The sequence below is a fragment of the Podarcis tiliguerta genome, assembly GCF_965153285.1.
Source record: "Podarcis tiliguerta genome assembly, chromosome: 1".
Taxonomy (NCBI): domain Eukaryota; kingdom Metazoa; phylum Chordata; class Lepidosauria; order Squamata; family Lacertidae; genus Podarcis; species Podarcis tiliguerta.
The window spans coordinates 132278668-132296773 of record NC_139534.1 but is presented as its reverse complement, the minus strand read 5'-3'; positions in this window follow the sequence as shown (position 1 = coordinate 132296773).

The following is an 18106-nucleotide window of genomic DNA, read 5'->3' as shown; positions in this document are numbered from 1 at the left end:
CATGAAATCCACATTTGACTCTGAGTATATTTAAAAGGCCTTAAGGAGGAAAGAGGCTCCGGTCTTGCAAGCCCCAGACCCATGCCTTCTGCTTCCACCCACGTACTTAAGGATTTCCCTCCTCTTCCTGTTCTCTGGCTCCACCATTTGAGGCAGCAGTGCTTCTGAATACCAGAGGCTAGAAAGCCCAGGAGGGGAGAGGTCTCTTGCGTTGTTCTGCACTGTGAGAACCAGAGGCTGGACTAGATAGGCCACTGGCCTCATCCAGCAGGCTCCTTTTATGTTCTTACGAGCAAACTAACATGGCTTCTCCTCTGGGGATAGGTAAAGGTAAAAGTACCCCTGACCATTAGGTCCAGTCACGGACGACTCTGGGATTGCATGCTCATCTCGCTCTATAGGCCGAGGGAGCCGGCATACAGCTTCCGGGTTATGTGGCCAGCAGGAATAAGCCGCTTCTGGCGAAGCAGAGCAGCGCATGGAAATGCCGGTTACCTTCCTGCCAAAGTGGTACCTATTTATCTACTTGCACGTGCTTTCGAACTGCTAGGTTGGCAGGAGCAGGGACCGAGCAATGGGAGCTCACCCCCTCACAGGGATTTGAACCGCCAACCTTCTGATCGGCAAGTCCTAGTTTAACCCACAGCACCAACCGCGTCCCTGTGGCAACACTAAAAGGTAAAGGGACCCCTGACCATTAGGTCCAGTCATGACCAACTCTGAGGTCTCACTTTATTGGCCAAGGGAGCCAGTGTACAGCTTCTGGGTCATGTGGCCAGCAGGACTAAGCCACTTCTGGTGAACCAGAGCAGCGCACAGAAATGCAGTTTACCTTCCCGCCGGAGCGGTACCTATTTATCTACTTGCACTTTGACGTGCTTTCGAACTGCTAGGTTGGCAGGAGCAGGGACAGAGAAATAGGAGCTCACCCCTTCGCGGGGATTCGAACTGCCGACCTTCTGATCGACAAGCCCTAGGCTCTGTGGTTTAACCCACAGCGCCACCCGCGTCCCTCCTCTGGGGATAGCCATTCTGCAAATGCTGCTTTGTTTTGCTGTGGCCATTGCTCCCACAAGCACCTTATCCTGCCCAGTTCCTTAAAAAACAATCTGACCTTCCTAGGGGATTGGACACACCCACAGAACTGAAGGTAGAAAGAATTGCGGAAGCCCTGAAAAGCAAGTTACTGCTGGTTCCAAAAACAATTCTGCACGCCAGCCAGTCCTCTTTGCTTTCCATGATGGACTCCCTGTGTCTTGAGGGCATCTGCCTCGCCCTCCTCTGCCCCGGCCAGTTCTGCTGAGAAGATACAATCACGAGCTCCTCCTAGCAGCAGAGTCCCCTCCAGGATTCCAGTTCCAATACGCGTGGAGAAGCTGTGATCATCCTCTAATAAATCTGGAAATGAGGAATTGTTTCTGCCCTAACACAGCAGCTGGTTGGAGGCTCTATTTTTTATTTTATTTTCTGGCCTCCCGTTTCCTAGCTCATCACTCCCCGTTCCAGCAGAACTGAGTGTCAGCCCAGTGGTGGGGTGATGACCACAGCTTCACCCGTTGCCAGCAATAGCTTCCTCACTCCACTCCATAACAGACGAGACAAAGATAAAGCGGCAGCTGTCAGAGGCTCCTGGGGCACCATAATTATGAAAATATTATTTTCTGTTTCTGCAGCAGTATTTTCCGCCAGAGATCCAGCGCTCTCCCTTCCTCTCCCCCCCCCCTCCCTCCACCGGCCTCCCCTCCCAAATCTCATCATTGTGCGAGAATCGGTGGCCATGATGCAATCTAAAGAACAAAGATGGAGAGAGAGGAATTAAATGAGGCTGTCCGTAATGTTACATCTTAAATATCTTTCCCAGGCTCCTCTTTTATGTAGTTATGGAACATTAAAAACGGGAGCATCATTATGCACCGCGCGAATCTCCCGGGCCATTTTTCTTTGTGACACCTCGAGTCATACATTAAGCCTGGAAAACAGTCTTCTCCATTGCGCGACAAAATGAGATGCCGTTGAGTTTTAAAGTACAGCCAGACGACTGTGAAAAGGGGTGGGAGCTCAGGTGCTGATTGCTCGCCAAAGCACCTGTCCTTTTCCAGAATCTCTGGGGCCTTTTACGACTGCAAAGCACAGAGACACCGTCCCTCCCTTCGGTGTCAGTAAGAGAGCTCAGCCGATCAGCATCAGAAGCTGCCTTGGACAACCATTTGTGGGGCGACTGGCGACTGGCCAATTAATTAGGGAATATTGCCATTGTGCCAAAGTGATATTCCTCAATAAAAGGTAAAGGTACCCCTGCCCGTACGGGCCAGTCTTGTCAGACTCTAGGGTTGTGCGCTCATCTCACTCTAGAGGCCGGGAGCCAGCGCTGTCCACAGACACTTCCAGGTCACATGGCCACCGTGACAAGCTGCATCTGGCGAGCCAGCGCAGCACACGGAAACGCCGTTTACCTTCCCGCTGGTAAGCGGTCCCTATTTATCTACTTGCACCCGAGGGTGCTTTCGAACTGCTAGGTTGGCAGGCGCTGGGACCGAACAACGGGAGCGCACCCTGCCGCGGGGATTCGAACCGCCGACTATGCGATCGGCAAGTCCTAGGCGCTGAGGTTTTACCCACAGCGCCACCCGCATCCCATATTCCTCAATAGAAACTGTTATGTGTTTGTTGGGGGGGGTGTCAGTCTGGCTGCTCCCTGTGGGCCATTTCCTGGCCCGTGATCCTCTATCTGTGAGGTTGAGCTCCCTAAATGAAACCTGCTGAACCGACCAGACCAGTTTCTTTATAAGATAATTGCCCCAGCTGTCCAATTGAGTACTGCTGTTTACATTTTTACATTACCTCGGTCCAGTATACCTGAAGGAGCGTCTCCACCCCCATCGTTCAGCCCGGACACTGAGGTCCAGCGCCGAGGGCCTTCTGGCGGTTCCCTCATTGCAAGAAGCAAAGCTACAGGGAACCAGGCAGAGGGCCTTCTCAGCAGTGGTGCCCACCCTGTGGAACGCCCTCCCATCAGATGTCAAAGAGAAGAACAACTACCAGACTTTTAGAAGACATCAGAAGGCAGCCCTGTTTAGGGAAGCTTTTAATGTTTAATAGGTTATTGTATTTTAATATTCTGTTGGGAGCCGGCCAGAGTGGCTGGGGAAATCCAGCCAGATGGGCGGGGTATAAATAATAAATGATGATGATGATGAAATAAGTTGCGCTGTTGTCATAGATACAGATGGCTTGGCCTTTTCCCACCACACCTGTCTGGATGCCACATCAGCCTAGGACAGAGAACAATAGGCCAAGGCGGACTGTGAGAGAGAGCTCTGGCTGATCATAGAATCATAAAATTAAAGAGTTGGAAGGGACCCCAAGGGTCATCTAGTCCAACCCCCTGCAATGCAGGAATCTCAGCTGAAGCATCCATGACAGATGGCCACCCAACCTCTGCTTAAAAGCCTCCAAGGAAGGAGAGTCCACCAGCTTCCGAGGGAGTTTGTCAAAACCTCCTTTCTTGTAACTTGATGACCTTGGTTCAGCTGGTTCCATCTTCCCTGTGAAGATAAGGCGATGCTGGAAACTGAAGACCCCGAGGCTTGTGTTGCTGTTTGCTGAACCCAAGGCCACAGCTTGAGGATCTCCTTGGGAACCTAGCAGAGAGGCAAGGACTGTTGGGGTGCTCCTGCTTCTCCATCCTAGGCTCAGGTTGTACGTATGTGCAAATGAACATATCTCCTAAATTCAGGTACTTAGCCATGTTGGTCTGATGCAAAATAAATACATACATACATACATACAGTGGTACCTCGGGTTAAGAACTTAATTTATTCCGGAGGTCCATTCTCAATCTGAAACTGTTCTTAACCTGAAGCACCACTTTAGCTAATGGGGCCTCCTGCTGCTGCCGCGCCGCCGGAGCACGATTTCTGTTCTCATCCTGAAGCAAAGTTCTTAACCTGAAGCACTATTTCTGGGTTAGCGGAGTCTGTAACCTGAAGCCTATGTAACCTGAAGCGTATGTAACCTGAAGCCTATGTAACCTGAAGCGTATGTAACCCGAGGTACCACTGTAATACCTTTATTGTCAATGTACAACTTGTGTACAATGAAATTAACCAAGCCTCCTTCCCTTCCCCACAAAGACTCAGTCTCATTGCACTCTGCGTGCTTGTTGCACAACACACCAAACCCGAAGGTCAGTTGCACTATATTATTTTCCGTCCAGCAGCCTAACAGCCCAAGGATAGAAACTGTTTCTTAGCTTCTTGGTACGACTGATTCTGTATCTCCTTTTCGTGGTATCTGAAGAAGTGTGCATGCTCACGAAAGCTCATACCCAGAACAAACTTAGTTGGTCTCTAAGGTGCTACTGGACAATAACTCTTAAAGATATCACGGTCTCCACTGACCTTCACCCCAAGGAAACCAAGCCCTCTCTCCAAGGTTTATGGCTGTGGATCTCCCCAGCCTGGAGATCCCATCAGGGAGTTTCTGCATGCAAAACACATGCTCTGTTGCTGTTCTATGGTACTTTTGCCCTATATACGTTTGGGAAAGGCCACAGCTCAGCTGTGCAGCATCTACCTTGCATGCAGACCGTCCCAGGTTCAGGTAAGGCTGGTGATGTATCCCATCTGAAATCCTGGAGAGCTGATGCCGGTCAGAGTGGGCAATACTGGGTTAGATGCACCACTGGTCTTAGCCAGTGTAAAACAGCTGTGTGTGTGTGTGTGTGTGTGTGTGTGTGTTTAGGGGCTCCAACATTTGTTTTATTCTCCTGCATTCTTCCCTTTAACAGTCTGAATCAAGGCTGGAGACAGGTGGCTATTGGTTCAGACAATGAAGTTGCTTTTTTACAAATAAAATGGTTGTGGCTCACCAAACGCACTGTCCCATTTTTGCAGCTGGCGTACAGGTCCGCCAGGTTTTCGTCTTGCTTCAGAAGCCTGCCAAACCTCTTTGATCGGAAGCAGCTGCTCGACACAAAGAGGCAGGCAGCCCAGGAAGAGATGGAGGATCTCTCAAACCGCTTTTGATTCTTTTATAAAGGATTAAAACCTTTTTTTTAAAAAAAAGAAGGTGGCTGCTGTTCTGGTGCTGATTTAAAAAGCCAGGCACATATGTTGGACAAAAAGGAAGGCAGTTTGCTTTGGACCTGAAAAAGCCCAATTGACAAAATAAGAAATGATTTATAAGCCTCAATTACAGAGGAACAAGCGTTACATTGCTCTTAATAGTTACTCCAAGCACATTAAGGGAGGCGAGTCTCACTCACGCCTGTTGCCTAATCTCATATTTTATAAATGTAAAACGTCGCCAGTGACCTTCCCCTTCATAGTCTAAAGATACCAGCTAAGCCGAAGAATTTTTGAAGCAGAGAACAGGGGCCGGTAAAATATGGCTCAGATCCTATCAACAAGCCCCACTAATTCACCAGAAGGAAATCCGGTCAGAAATATTAAAGGCCGCTGTCCAGGACAAGCGATCCCTTGCTTGCAAATAATTCGCTTTGCAACCCACAGTTCACCTCGACCTGGAAAACGTGTCACTGATAACGTGGCATAAATACATATGTATGGACACACTCCACTGTACTACTAAATAAACTTTGCAGGAGTCTGCCAAACAGGGTCAAGATTGTTCTCTTTCTGCACGCCATGGCTGGCAGAAAAATGGCAGGAAATATCATGCATTATTTTGTGATACTTGGTGGTTGTATATCATAGAATCGTAGAATGGTAGAGTTGGAAGGGACCCGCTACGTTCATCTAGTCTAACCCCTTGCAAGGTGTTGTTCTTGTTGTTTAGTCGTTTAGTCATGTCCGACTCTTTGTGACCCTCTGGACCAGAGCACGCCAGGCACTCCTGTCTTCCACTGCCTCCCGCAGATTGGTCAAACTCATGCTGGTAGCTTCAAGAACACTGTCCCACCATCTCGTCCTCTGTCGTCCCTTTCTCCTTGTGCCCTCCATCTTTCCCAACATCAGGGTCTTTTCCAGGGAGTATTCTCTTCTCATGAGGTGGCCAAAGTCTTGGAGCCTCAGCTTCAGGATCTGTCCTTCCAGTGAGCACTCAGGGCTGATTTCCTTCAGAATGGAGAGCTTTGATCTTCTTGCAATCCATGGGACTCTCCAGAGTCTCCTCCAGCACCATAATTCAAAAGCATCAATTCTTCGGCGATCAACCTTCTTTATGGTCCAACTCTCACTTCCATACATCACTACTGGGAAAACCATGGCTTTTACTATACGGACCTTTGTCTGCAAGGTGATGTCTCTGCTTTTTAAGATGCTGTCTAGGTTTGTCATTGCTTTCCTCCCAAGAAGCAGGCGTCTTTTAATTTCGTGACTGCTGTCACCATCTGCAGTGATCATGGAGGCCAGGAGTAAGTAAAATCTCTCACTGCCTCCATTTCTTCCCCTTCTATTTGCCAGGAGGTGATGGAACCAGTGGCCATGATCTTCGTTTTTTTGATGTTGAGCTTCAGGCCATATTTTGCGCTCTCCTCTTTCACCCTCATTAAAAGGTTTGTCTTTGTCCATGGAGCTATCTTGGCAGGGATACTGGAGTGGCTTGCCGGTTCCTCCTCCAGGTGGATCACGTTTGGTCTAAACTCTCCACTATGACCTATCCATCTTGGGTGCCCTGCTCTGCATAGTTCATAGCTTCTCTGAGTTATTCAAGCCCCTTGGCCATCGCAAGGCAGTGATACAATACAGGGATCAGTCTAACTCTGGCAAGATGTTTCCTTTTATTCCATAGTTTTCTAAATATTCTTTCAAGTTTCTCCAACCCTTATAGACTTTTAGATTATTCTTTTGAAGGAGATTCTTCTTGGCATCTTTCTCTCCTCGCCGCACCGGCCCTTTGTAATTGCCAGGCTGAGCCCCATTCATAATTCTTTCCTGGGTCTCTGCTCTCAACAAGATTAGAGAACTGCATTTAGTTTCATTCCAGCCACCGGCATCAATATTTATTAACAATTCATTTAGGCTTTTAATGCTCTGCGCATTTTGAACGTTATGGCCGAGATCTGTATTTATTGCTTTGGCTGGACCGGGGAAAGCGTTTTTATGCAGGGGCCGCTGCAGAAGGAACAGCAGTGAATGTCAGCCAGGCCATTGTGGGGGTTTCTGGGGCAGAACCGGCACCTTGAATTGTCTCCAGAAGAGAATGAGGAGCCAGGGGAAAAGATGGAACAAAACTCTGTGGTGTGTGATATCCGCAATGCCATGTGTGGGGTTCTTGGTCCAAGTTTTTCTCTGGTTTGGTGCTAAGAATTACTGATCCTCTGAAAAGAAACTTCCAGAGCACCCACTTTTAAAGTCATTTTTAGTCCCTACAAACTTGTTGTTGTTGTTGTTTAGTCGTTTAGTCGTGTCTGACTCTTCGTGACCCCCTGGACCAGAGCACGCCACGCCCTCCTGTCTTCCTGTCTTTGGTCAGACTCATGCTGGTAGCTTCGAGAACACAGTCCCACCATCTCGTCCTCTGCCGTCCCCTTCTCCTTGTGCCCTCCATCTTCCCCAACAGCAGGGTCTTTTCCAGGGAGTCTTCTCTTCTCATGAGGTGGCCAAAGTCTTGGAGCCTCAGCTTCAGGATCTGTCCTTACAGTCAGCACTCAGGGCTGATTTCCTTCAGAATGGATGTGTTTGATCTTCTTGCAGTCCATGGGACTCTCAAGAGTCTCCTCCAGCACCAGAATTCAAAAGCATCCATTCTTCGGCGATCAGCCTTCTTTATGGTCCAGCTCTCACTTCCGTACATTGCTACTGGGAAAACCATAGCTTTTACTATACGGACCTTTGTTGGCAAGGTGATGTCTCTACTTTTTCTGAAGCAGCTAGATTAGGCCAAAAGGGCCCATCTTGTGCAGGATCGTGTTCTCACAAAGGGGCAGCCAAGAAAAGAGATTGTGACTAAAGATTAAGAAGAACTTTCTGAGGGCAAGAGCTGCTAAACAGTGGAATGGACTCTCAAGGAAGATGGTGGACTCTCCATCCTTGGAGGTTTTTAAGCAGAGGTTGGAGGACCATCTGTCATGGATGCTTTCGCTGAGATTCCTGCAATCCGGGGGTTGGACTAGATGACCCTCAGGGTCCCTCCCAACTCTACAATCCTATCCTTCAAAGCAACTCTGCACCCTTGCATTTCCCAGCAACTGGGAATTGTTCAAGCATTGATCGTTCAGTCTGACTCTCCTGTTTCAATTGCTGTGTTGTTTTAACAGGAATGCTACGTTATTCTGCAGTGAGAAGTGAGGTTACAGGGAACCAGGCAGAGGGCCTTCTTGGTGGTGGCACCTGCCCTGTGGAACGCCCTCCCACCAGATGTCAAGGCAATAAACAACTATTTTTTTAAAAAAAAGACAACTTCTACTTCTTCTTCTTCTTCTTCTTCTTCTTCTTCTTATTATTATTATTATTATTATTGGAATTTTCAGGCTTTTTTCCATCAGAACTTTCCAGAAGACCGTTCCAGCACCTCTCAGGTGAAGGAGAACGAGGGAGGTGTTCTTGCTGAGTTCCATCACCCTTTTTTCTTGTAAAAGAGCACTGGGGATATTTATATATGTTAGCGTGGCTGGTTTGTAGACTTTATAAACCACTTAGGTGCCCTTTTTTTGGCATTAAATCATATATTAAATAACAACAAGGTTATACGTTCTCCAAACCTGAAGGTAGCACAGACGGCCGTCGTGACCAGGTCTTACCCTCCGTGAATTTGCACGTCGCCGTGCAGTTGTGAAACCACCATGAGAGCTGCTGAACTTTAAGATGCTCTTTTGAAAATTAAAAAAAGAGAGAAGCAGATAATTAAAAAATATATATTGTCTTCACCACGGAAGACTTTGACGGATGTCGGCTGGAGCCGGATCCTGACAGGCAAGGGGGGATGAGCAACGGCGTTGCAGCTCTAAAGACATTATGTTGCAAATGCTGTTTATTTTCTGTCAGCTCTAAACTACGCAGTAAATAACACATTATAAAAGACATCCAGAAATAACATTAGGCTCAAATGGAACCATCCATTACTCCTTTCCTTTCAGGAGATACTTTGTTGTTCCCTGAAGTATCGCCACTTATTTTGCTCCTCGTCGATTGTTTTCCCCTAAAGACACTCTCTTGTTTGCCGCGATGCTCCCAGGCCACTTGCAAAAAGGAAGGAAGCGAAGAGGGGCAGGGCACACAAACATCCCAAGATGAAACGAGGCTAGAACAATATTTAGAAGCCTTCCCCCTCCTCCTTCTCCTCCTCCTCCTTTCATCAGGAATCAGATTTAGTCTTTGATTCTCTGAGAAAGCACTCTTGTGAGTGAGAGTCTCTCTCTCTCTCTAAACCAGAAAACACACAAAAGTTTGCTGAAAGAGGCCTCTCTTTGGCAACAGCAGTGACAACAGCTTGGGGTCAGGATCCTTGAAGGTTTCGGCAGGTGCTTGGGGGTCCCTAAGGATCATCTAGTCCAACCCCTCTGCAAAGCAGGAATCACAGTTTCCGGGAAGCTGTTATTTGCAAAGGGGGGTTGGTCTCATCCCTGCAAATCTGGGCTGCATAATAATAATAATAAATTTTATTTATACCCCGCCCTCCCCAGCCAAGACCGGGCTCAGGGTGGCTAACAACCAATATAAAAAAAATCGATTGAAATACGACTTAAAAAACAAGATTAAAATACAACATTAAAACATTAAAATGCAGCCTCATTTCAGTGGAACTCAGTCAAAAACTTTTTGGGGGATGAAAACGTCAAGTCTTCACCAAGGCCAACTATCCAGACTGGTCCTACGTGTTAGGATATTTCCGTTCCACCTTAAAAGGGAGCAGGATGTTTGTGTCACAGCCTGCGTATTTCCTGTCTCACAGGATGTTTCTGTTGTGTCTTTGCTTTCGATTCTCACTCAATGCCAGACATCTCTAGCAGGCAGTCATGGTTTTTCTCTGTTCTGATCAACACTGAATAAACTTCTATATAATGCCCTCCTGGGTGCAACTTTTGCTGTGCATATCTGCTGATAGAGTGTGCAAGAGCTCTAGATCCTTTTCAAGCTATTTCTGGAGCTCCTGTCGCTAATTGCTGATACTGCGTGTCTACGGGAGATTGATGGACGTCCGGAGACAACGTGGAGTCAAGATGGACTTTATCTCCCTGGCAGTATCCCAACACTACGTGGGCCAGAAAAAAAGGCAGGCACGTCCCCAAATAGGAATTCCATCACAGGAGGAGAAAGGAAAAAGGAAAGAGGGGGAGGGAATCAAATTGATTCCAAGCTAAAGGCCAGGCGGAACAACACAATTAGAGTTGTTTGGGAGGTCCTGCGCAAGAAAGTGAGGTGGAATTTGCGTTAAATCCATTTTTAATGTCATGCGGTGCTTTTTTCCTAAAAAAAAAAAAAATGTTTAGGGGGTACTTTCATTTTCCTACTCATATTGAAATACTGCCCCTCAATGAGGCCAAACTTAGATTCACAAAATGTTTAGGGGTATGCGTATCCCGGCGTCCCCCCAGGAAAAAAGCACTGATGTCATGTAAGCAAGAATAGGACCTGACCAGAAAACTGGCAAGAACCAGTTAAAGAGGAAATTCATGGCTGCCTGTTATAGCAAAAAAAATAACTCTATATAATGTATGACGAGGGTTCTGGGTGTATGGTAAAAAAGAAAAAAAGTTGAGTAAATTGCATTTCAAGGACTGTGGTAGGATGAGAGAGAGCGGGGTGGCAGAAAGTGGTTGGGTAAAGGATGAACAGCTAAGATGGTGTATATTTATTCTATATAGTGTATTTTCTAACATTAATGCTCTTGCAGAGTCTTTGAACTCTGTTCTGCAGTGTATTGCTGAATAAAGCATGAATGACTGGATATCTGGTGTGAACCCCAAGGGGGAATTTCCCCCACAAAAGATCAAGACCTCCTGCGGAAAGGAAAGCGACTTAAGAAGGCATGAGAGCAGGGCGTTCCAATGCTGAGCCCTTGGCAACATTTGACGGGGCAAAAGGGAAGTGTGGATGAGGGCCCAGTGGGTAGAGCAGTCCCAGGCGGCATCACCAGGTAGAGAACCCCATCTCAGATCCTGGAGACCTGCTGACAGTCTGTGTGGCAATACAGTGTTGGGTGGACTAACGATCTCACTCAGAAGAAGGCAGCTTCCTATGTTCCTATGGAGGCAGGATGCAACCCCAAAGGGCATCGACAGAGGCACTGATGCCCAAATGTTGATCCAGTGGGGAGGGCATCTGTGGATAGGAGCATCCTGGGCATCTCCGGTTGCCCCTCCAAGCTGCTGTGGCCCCCTCATGAGTCCTAGTATGATGGCCTGGGATTCGGAGGCTGAAACTGAGGGATCCCAGCCTGCACAGGATTCCCCGCCTCCAGAACCAGCTGAGCCGGGGCTGGGGCCTGAGCCTGAAGGGTCTTCACCTGTCCTGGATCCTCAGGTGCAGGCACCAGCTGAGTCTGCTCTGGCCCCTGAGGTGATGGAGGACCAATAGCCTGCAGGTGCTCCACTCTGGGTCCGGTCACCCTCCAGCCTCTCCGGAGCTGCAAAGGCTCAGGGCAGAGAGGCGGAGGGAACTAAGTTCCCGCAGGAGGAGTGCTCGCCTCCAGGCCAGGAAAGGCAAGTCACCAGAGGATCGGGGCCGCCCTATGCCTCGGGGCAGATAAAAGCCAGCCAGCCCCAGTCCCAAGTTGCGGAAGCAACATTGTTGGTAGCCTGTTCCTGCCTGAACCCTGTCCTGCTCTTCTGGAGTTCCTGATCTCACCCGACTTCCCGCCTTGGACCCAGCTACAGCTTTGACGGATAGCCTCCATACTGCACCCTCAACCTCGGACTGGACTCGGACCTCGCCTCTCGGTTAGCCCATGGGACCAGCACACCTGTTATGCGCCCTCCTCAAGTTCTTTGTCCTGGCTAAAGCATGTCCTTCTGGCTTGCCCTCTTTATAAAGACGTGAGGAATGAGATTATCGCCCCTCTTTTATTGTCCATTCTGGGTCACCCAGCCACTGCCCCAGTGTCCTTTCTCTTGGCAGATCAAGATGAGCAGGTGACAGCAAAGGCTGCAAGGCTGGGGCAATCACAATAAGGTCCAATAGTTGACTATTGATTCAAAACCCTAAAATGTATTTTATGTACAGTGCATGCTCAGGTTGTGAACATGATCTGTGCGGGATGCACATTTGCAACCCGCAGCATTCACAACCTGCAGCGGCCCGTCTGCACACGTGCTGGTTGCTATTCAGTGCTTCTGCACATGTGCAAAGCGTGATTTAGTGCTTCTGCGCATGCGTGACCCCCAAAACCCGGAAGTAACCCGTTCCAGTACTTCTGGGTTTCCGCTGGTCAGTAACCCGAAAAAACACAACCTGAAGCATCTGTAACTCAAGGTATGACTGTAATTGACTTTTTATTGCTATTCTTTGTATATTGTACTGTTGATTTATTGCTGTGGCTGATGGCTGACGCAAATAGAAATTCATTCATTCATTCATTGTCCTGCCTAAAGCATATCCTTCAATTGGGATCATCACAGAATTGTATAATTGGAAGGGACCCCAAAGCATCATCTAGTCCAACCCAGCCTCCCCAGCAATGCAGGAATCATGCCAAACAGAAGAAACCCCCTGGCTTGCCTCAGTGGAGGATGGAGAGATGTGATTGGATGTGTGCAGAAACCCAACTTTGGTGGGGCTGGGATGCCACCTAGGCAACAAAGGTAAGAATGACATGCGTTGCTCCGCCCATTCTCACCTCTGGCCTCACCCACCATTCTGCAAACCCCACCAAAGGGGGCCTAACGTCCTCCCCCCACCTTGCTCTGATCTGGGCCTTTGTCTTCCTCATCCGAAGAAAAGAAAAAGAAAAAACTCTTGCATTTATTTGGGATTCCGTTTGGGGGAAAGGGAAGAGGAGCAGCCCCCTTGGCTGGGTGAAAAACGTCCAAAAGTTTAACCTGCCTGGCCAGAAAGGAGCCGTTTTCCTGAGAAAAAGAGAGCGAGACGTTCCCATTGCTATGGGCAGCCTGTCGCCTGCTCTCCCCTGCCGACCACAGTGCTCTGTGGCAGCGTTATTTAATTTGAATCCACCGAGAGAAAAGGGCAAACTCCCTGACCTTTTAGGGGGAGTCGTTAGCCTGACGGCTGACAAGCAGTCAGCACTAATTAGCATAAGTTACCATCTTGGTCTGAAGAGTTCCTTCATTAGCATCGCGGGGTCAGTTTCTATTTTTGCTCCGTCTTGGCAGGCTGCAGACAGAATCGCAGATGAGGACCCGCGTTGGGCTTCTCGGTCTGGCGGCAGGAATTTTCGTGGGCGAGACGCAAAGGGGCACAGCTGCAGTGGTCGCCGGAGCTCGTAGGCAGGCCAAGGTGGCCCTCTCAGGGACTGAGGTGGTGAGGCAGATTGTGGGCGCCCCTGCAAAAGTGCAGAAACAAATTCAGAAGTGCAGGATCAGAAGAACCAAGGGAGATCCTGCTGGATCATGTTGTGGCCTGGGACTCGGACTCGGAACCAGAAGAGTCTCAGTCCGCACTGGATCCTCTGCCTCAGGCATCATCTGAACCAAGTCTGGGGTCTGATCCTGAAGAGTCCCAGTCTGCACAGGTTCCCCTGCAACAAGCACCAGCTGGGCCGAGTCCGGGGCCTGAGCCTGCCCTGGCTCCAGATGTGGGGATGACCTCGTTGCCTCCAGCTGGGCCATCACTTACAGCTGCTCCACTACCGGTTGGGTCAGGGGAGGCTGAGGCGGCCTCTGGGTCTAGTAACCCACTGACGTCTCCTGAGATGCAGAGACTGAGGACTGGGAGAAGGAGAGACCTGAGGACTCGCAGGAGGAGTGCTCTCCTTCGAGCGAGACAGGGAGGTGAGTCACTGGGGGATCAGGACCGGCCGCTACCCCGACAAAGATAAAAGGCTGTCGGACCCCGTCCCAGGTTGGGGGAGCAACATTGCTGTGTGCCAGATCCTGCCTGAGACCCTGTACCTGTCCTTGCCTGGTTTCCTGCCTCGTGTCCTGCCTTGGCCCTGTCGAACTGACTCCTAGCAGAACCTACGGATTCTGGTCTGGTCCTGGACCGCGTTTCACGGGTTACCCCCAGGCCCAGCAAAAGGAGGACCCAAGTCAATGGATTCAATTTACAAGAAATGAGATTCCAACTCATGTCCTGCCTTGGCCCTGTTGGACTGTCTCCTCGCGGAACCCTTGGATTCAGGACCGGACCTGGACCGCGTTGCTCGGGTTACCCCCGGGCCCAGCACCATTCAGTCCAGCATCCTGTTCTCACAGCGGCCAACCAAGATTGGGAAATCAGCCATTTCCCCAGCCAGGGAAGAATGGGCGAAGGAAGATGTACATCAGGAACAAGGGGGAAAGAAAGATCTTCCCCGGAATCTGCTGCCCCTGTGGGTCCTGCCACCTGAGTCAGTTCTGTCTCCTCGCCCTGTGGGTAGACTGGCCATGACGCTCCCCAGTTGTGGGGTGCAGTGTTTTTGAATTCCAGTTACTGGAAACCACAGGAGGAGAGAAGGTTCTGCTGGTGGGTTTCCCACAGACAGCCATCTTCAGATATCTCAAGGGCTGTCACATGGAAGATGGAGCAAGCTTGTTTTCTCCTGCTCTGGAAGGGAGGACATGAACCACTGGCTTTAAGTTACAGAAGAAGAGGAAGAGGAAGAAGAGTTTGGATTTGATATCCCGCCTTTCACCCCCCTTAAGGTGTCTCAAAGCGGCTAACATTCTCCTTTCCCTTCCTCCCCCACAACAAACACTCTGTGAGGTGAGTGGGGCTGAGAGACTTCAGAGAAGTGTGACTGGTCCAAGGTCACCCAGCAGCTGCATGTGGAGGAGCGAGGAAGCGAACCCGGTTCACCAGACTAGGAGTCCACCGCTCTTAACCACTACACCACGCTGGCTCTCAGGAAAGGAGATTCCATATTAACATCAGGAAGAACTTTCTGACCATCAGAGCTGTTGGACAGTGGAACGGTCTCCCTCGGGAGGTGGTGGACTCTCCTTCCTTGGAGGTTTTCAAGCAGAGGTTGGATGGTCATCTGTCATGGATGCTTTTCTTGCAATTCCTGCATTGCAAGGGGTTGGACTAGATGACTCTTGGGGTCCCTTCCCGCTCTATAGTTCTATGATTCTATTATTCTAGGTCACTGTGAGAACAGGATGTTGGACTAGATGGGCCACTGGTCTCATCCACCAAGTTCTTCTTAGGTTCTTCTTGTTGTTGTTGTCTCTTTTCTAAACTGCAGAGTCTCCAAGCTCTAACAGTACCCCTGGTCTCCTCGCTGGCCCAAATGGGACTAATTTAGCCAGCTAGCCCTGGTGACCATCTAACGTTTATTGGATGGATTTCTCCCCCAAATTGATTTTTGAATTCTGAATTTATTGTTATCCACATTTTATACTGTATTTTATGCTGTTTTTTGTTGCATCAAAAATTGTTTTAAATTTGTTGTTAGCCACCCTGTGCCCGGTTTTCTGAACTGGGAAGGGCGGGGTATAAATAAAATTTTATTTATTTATTATTTATTACAGGGACAGCGGCCCAGACCTCTTCGCAAGTGCATTTCTCAACTCAGAGTTCACATTCCTGAAATCCAAACAGACCCACACCCCGAGATCAATGGAGCTTACTTCCAGGTAAGTGTGCGCAGAGTTGGGACCATTAAGCTCTTCCACCTTTCCAACCACAAAGCGTCTCTTGTTAGGCTTGGGTCTGAAAGAGTCACAAATTTATGATGGCAGCAGTTTTTATGGACTGTAGTCTACTTTGCTGCTGCCTCTCTTGAGTCCCTTGAGAGATCTGCTATTTCCCTGTCTAGATCTCCACATTAGACCTGCCACCTTCTTTGCAGTCCCTCTGCTCTGCAAAGGAAGAAGCACATCTCCCCGTCTGCCGCGGACCTAATATATGAAGGTGCTGGAGAATGTTTGCAAAGTGCGACTGGAAATATTTCAAAGCGGTTGCCATAAATCACCTCTAAGCTCGGTACAGAAGGCTAGTTTACTGCCGTCTAGGGATCCAGCTGAGATTTTGCTACTTCAGTCGGCGAGTGTTTCAGCGGAACTAACTCATGTTTACTGCTCCAGAGAATCTGAGGAACAAGACAACAAAATTTACTTCTTTTTTTTGTTGTTAAAAAAAGGGAAAAACTTCTCTTGACCTTACAGAAACTGCTTTAAATGCCCTTTCTTCCCCTTTTCAGAAAATAAATTATGGGCCTTCCTTTCCCCCCCACCCCCCCACCCTCAACTCTCCGTGTTTGATGGCCTGTCTGTTCTACATGCCGATTAAAGTTACACTTCCTATAAAACTGTTTTATTTGGTGGGTAATTGTAAGTAGCAGCAGTGGCTCCTGTTTCCAAATGCCTTTCTTTATTATCTCCTTTTGGAAAGGTCTTAATATTTATGTGATTTACTGATCACTTAAAACGTCAGCCCGGCCATTAGGCGATACATTTCACTGCACGTTACCTAATTTTGCAGTACATAATTTCTTTATAAACAGACACATTGTGGTGAAACATTCATTAATCCCCCTTTTCCCACCCCCATTAGAAGGTGCACTTAGGAGACAGCGACGTTGTCGGGGTTTGCGAGTGATGAATGTCCTTCTTTGGCTCATGGCGAAAGGCATGATGGGACCTGGGCCAAGTGAGGCCCAAATGTATTCCATAATGGATGGCTGTGATTCGTGATGTGACTGGGAGAGAGGGGGAAGTGAAAGGAAGCACGTGGCCTTGGAGATCTCTTGGGCGGGTGCATCCAGACCCGGCAAATTATCAGTTTTTATTTCGTCTATTAGGCATGCAATCCACTGAGAGCAGTCAAGTATAACATTCCTTGTTTTCCTAGAGTGGACATGCAGGGGAATGTTTGGTCCAGCCAGTCAAAACTTCCTGTTCCTCCTGGCTGGATCATCCTTCCTTTTGCATGTGACTAAAGGTGGGGTGATCTTACCTGTTCAAAAGGTGGGGTGACCTTACCTGTAACAAAAGGATGAGTCGCACAGCACACTCTTTCTCTCTCTCTTTGACTTCCTTCTTCGTTTGACCAGCTTTTAGCTAGGACTGCTCTCAGCTAGCAGAAGCACTGGGATTATTCCCCCATATGGGGTAGATTCACATGTACATATTTGTAACTAAGTCTGCCTTCAGGGATCCAACTGTGAACTGATGTGAGTAAACTTCTTTTATTGACTTTGAATGAGATTGTGGCGTCTTTATTCTTTTAAGAGGGATTCAAGGAAACTTACCAGGAACATACAATTCAATCTAAGGCAGATTGAATTGTATAATAGTGAGAGACTCACACGAGCCTGCAACCAACTATCTGCTGTGCATGTAAAAAGGGGAATGTAAACTCTGCTAAGTAAAGGACTTGCTAGCGCAAGTTAGGAAGGATATTGTTGTTGTTGTTTAGTTATGTCCTCTTCTTCGTGACCCCCTGGACCAGAGCACGCCAGGCACTCCTGTCTTCCACTGCCTCCACAGTTTGACCAAACTCATGCTGGTAGCTTCGAGAACACTGTCCCACCATCTCGTCCTCTGTTGTCCCCTTCTCCTTGTGCCCTCCATCTTTCCCAACATCAGGGTCTTTTCCAAGGAGTCTTCTCTTCTCATGAGGTGATCCAACCTCTCCATTCTGAAGGAAATCAGCCCTGAGTGCTCACTGGAAGGAGAGATCCTGAAGCTGAGGCTCCAAGACTTTGGCCACCTCACGAGAAGAGAAGACTCCCTGGAAAAGACCCTGATGTTGGGAAAGATGGAAGGCACAAGGAGAAGGGGACGACAGAGGACGAGATGGTGGGACAGTGTTCTCGAAGGTACCAGCATGAGTTTGACCAAACTGCGGGAGGCAGTGGAAGACAGGAGAGCCTGGCGTGCTCTGGTCCAGGGGGTCACAAAGAGTCGGACACGACTAAACGACTAAACAACAACAACAGAAGAGTCTAGAAGCATGTGCAAGTGTGTATCCAGAGCTGTTGTAAGTGTTTTTCTTGCCGAAAAAGAGTTAACTATCAGACATGTACCTTCCTTGGCTGCTTCCTTGCATCCCTTTTTGTTCTCTTCATTTGGGCAATACTTCAGGTTTTTTTGAAGGAAACCACC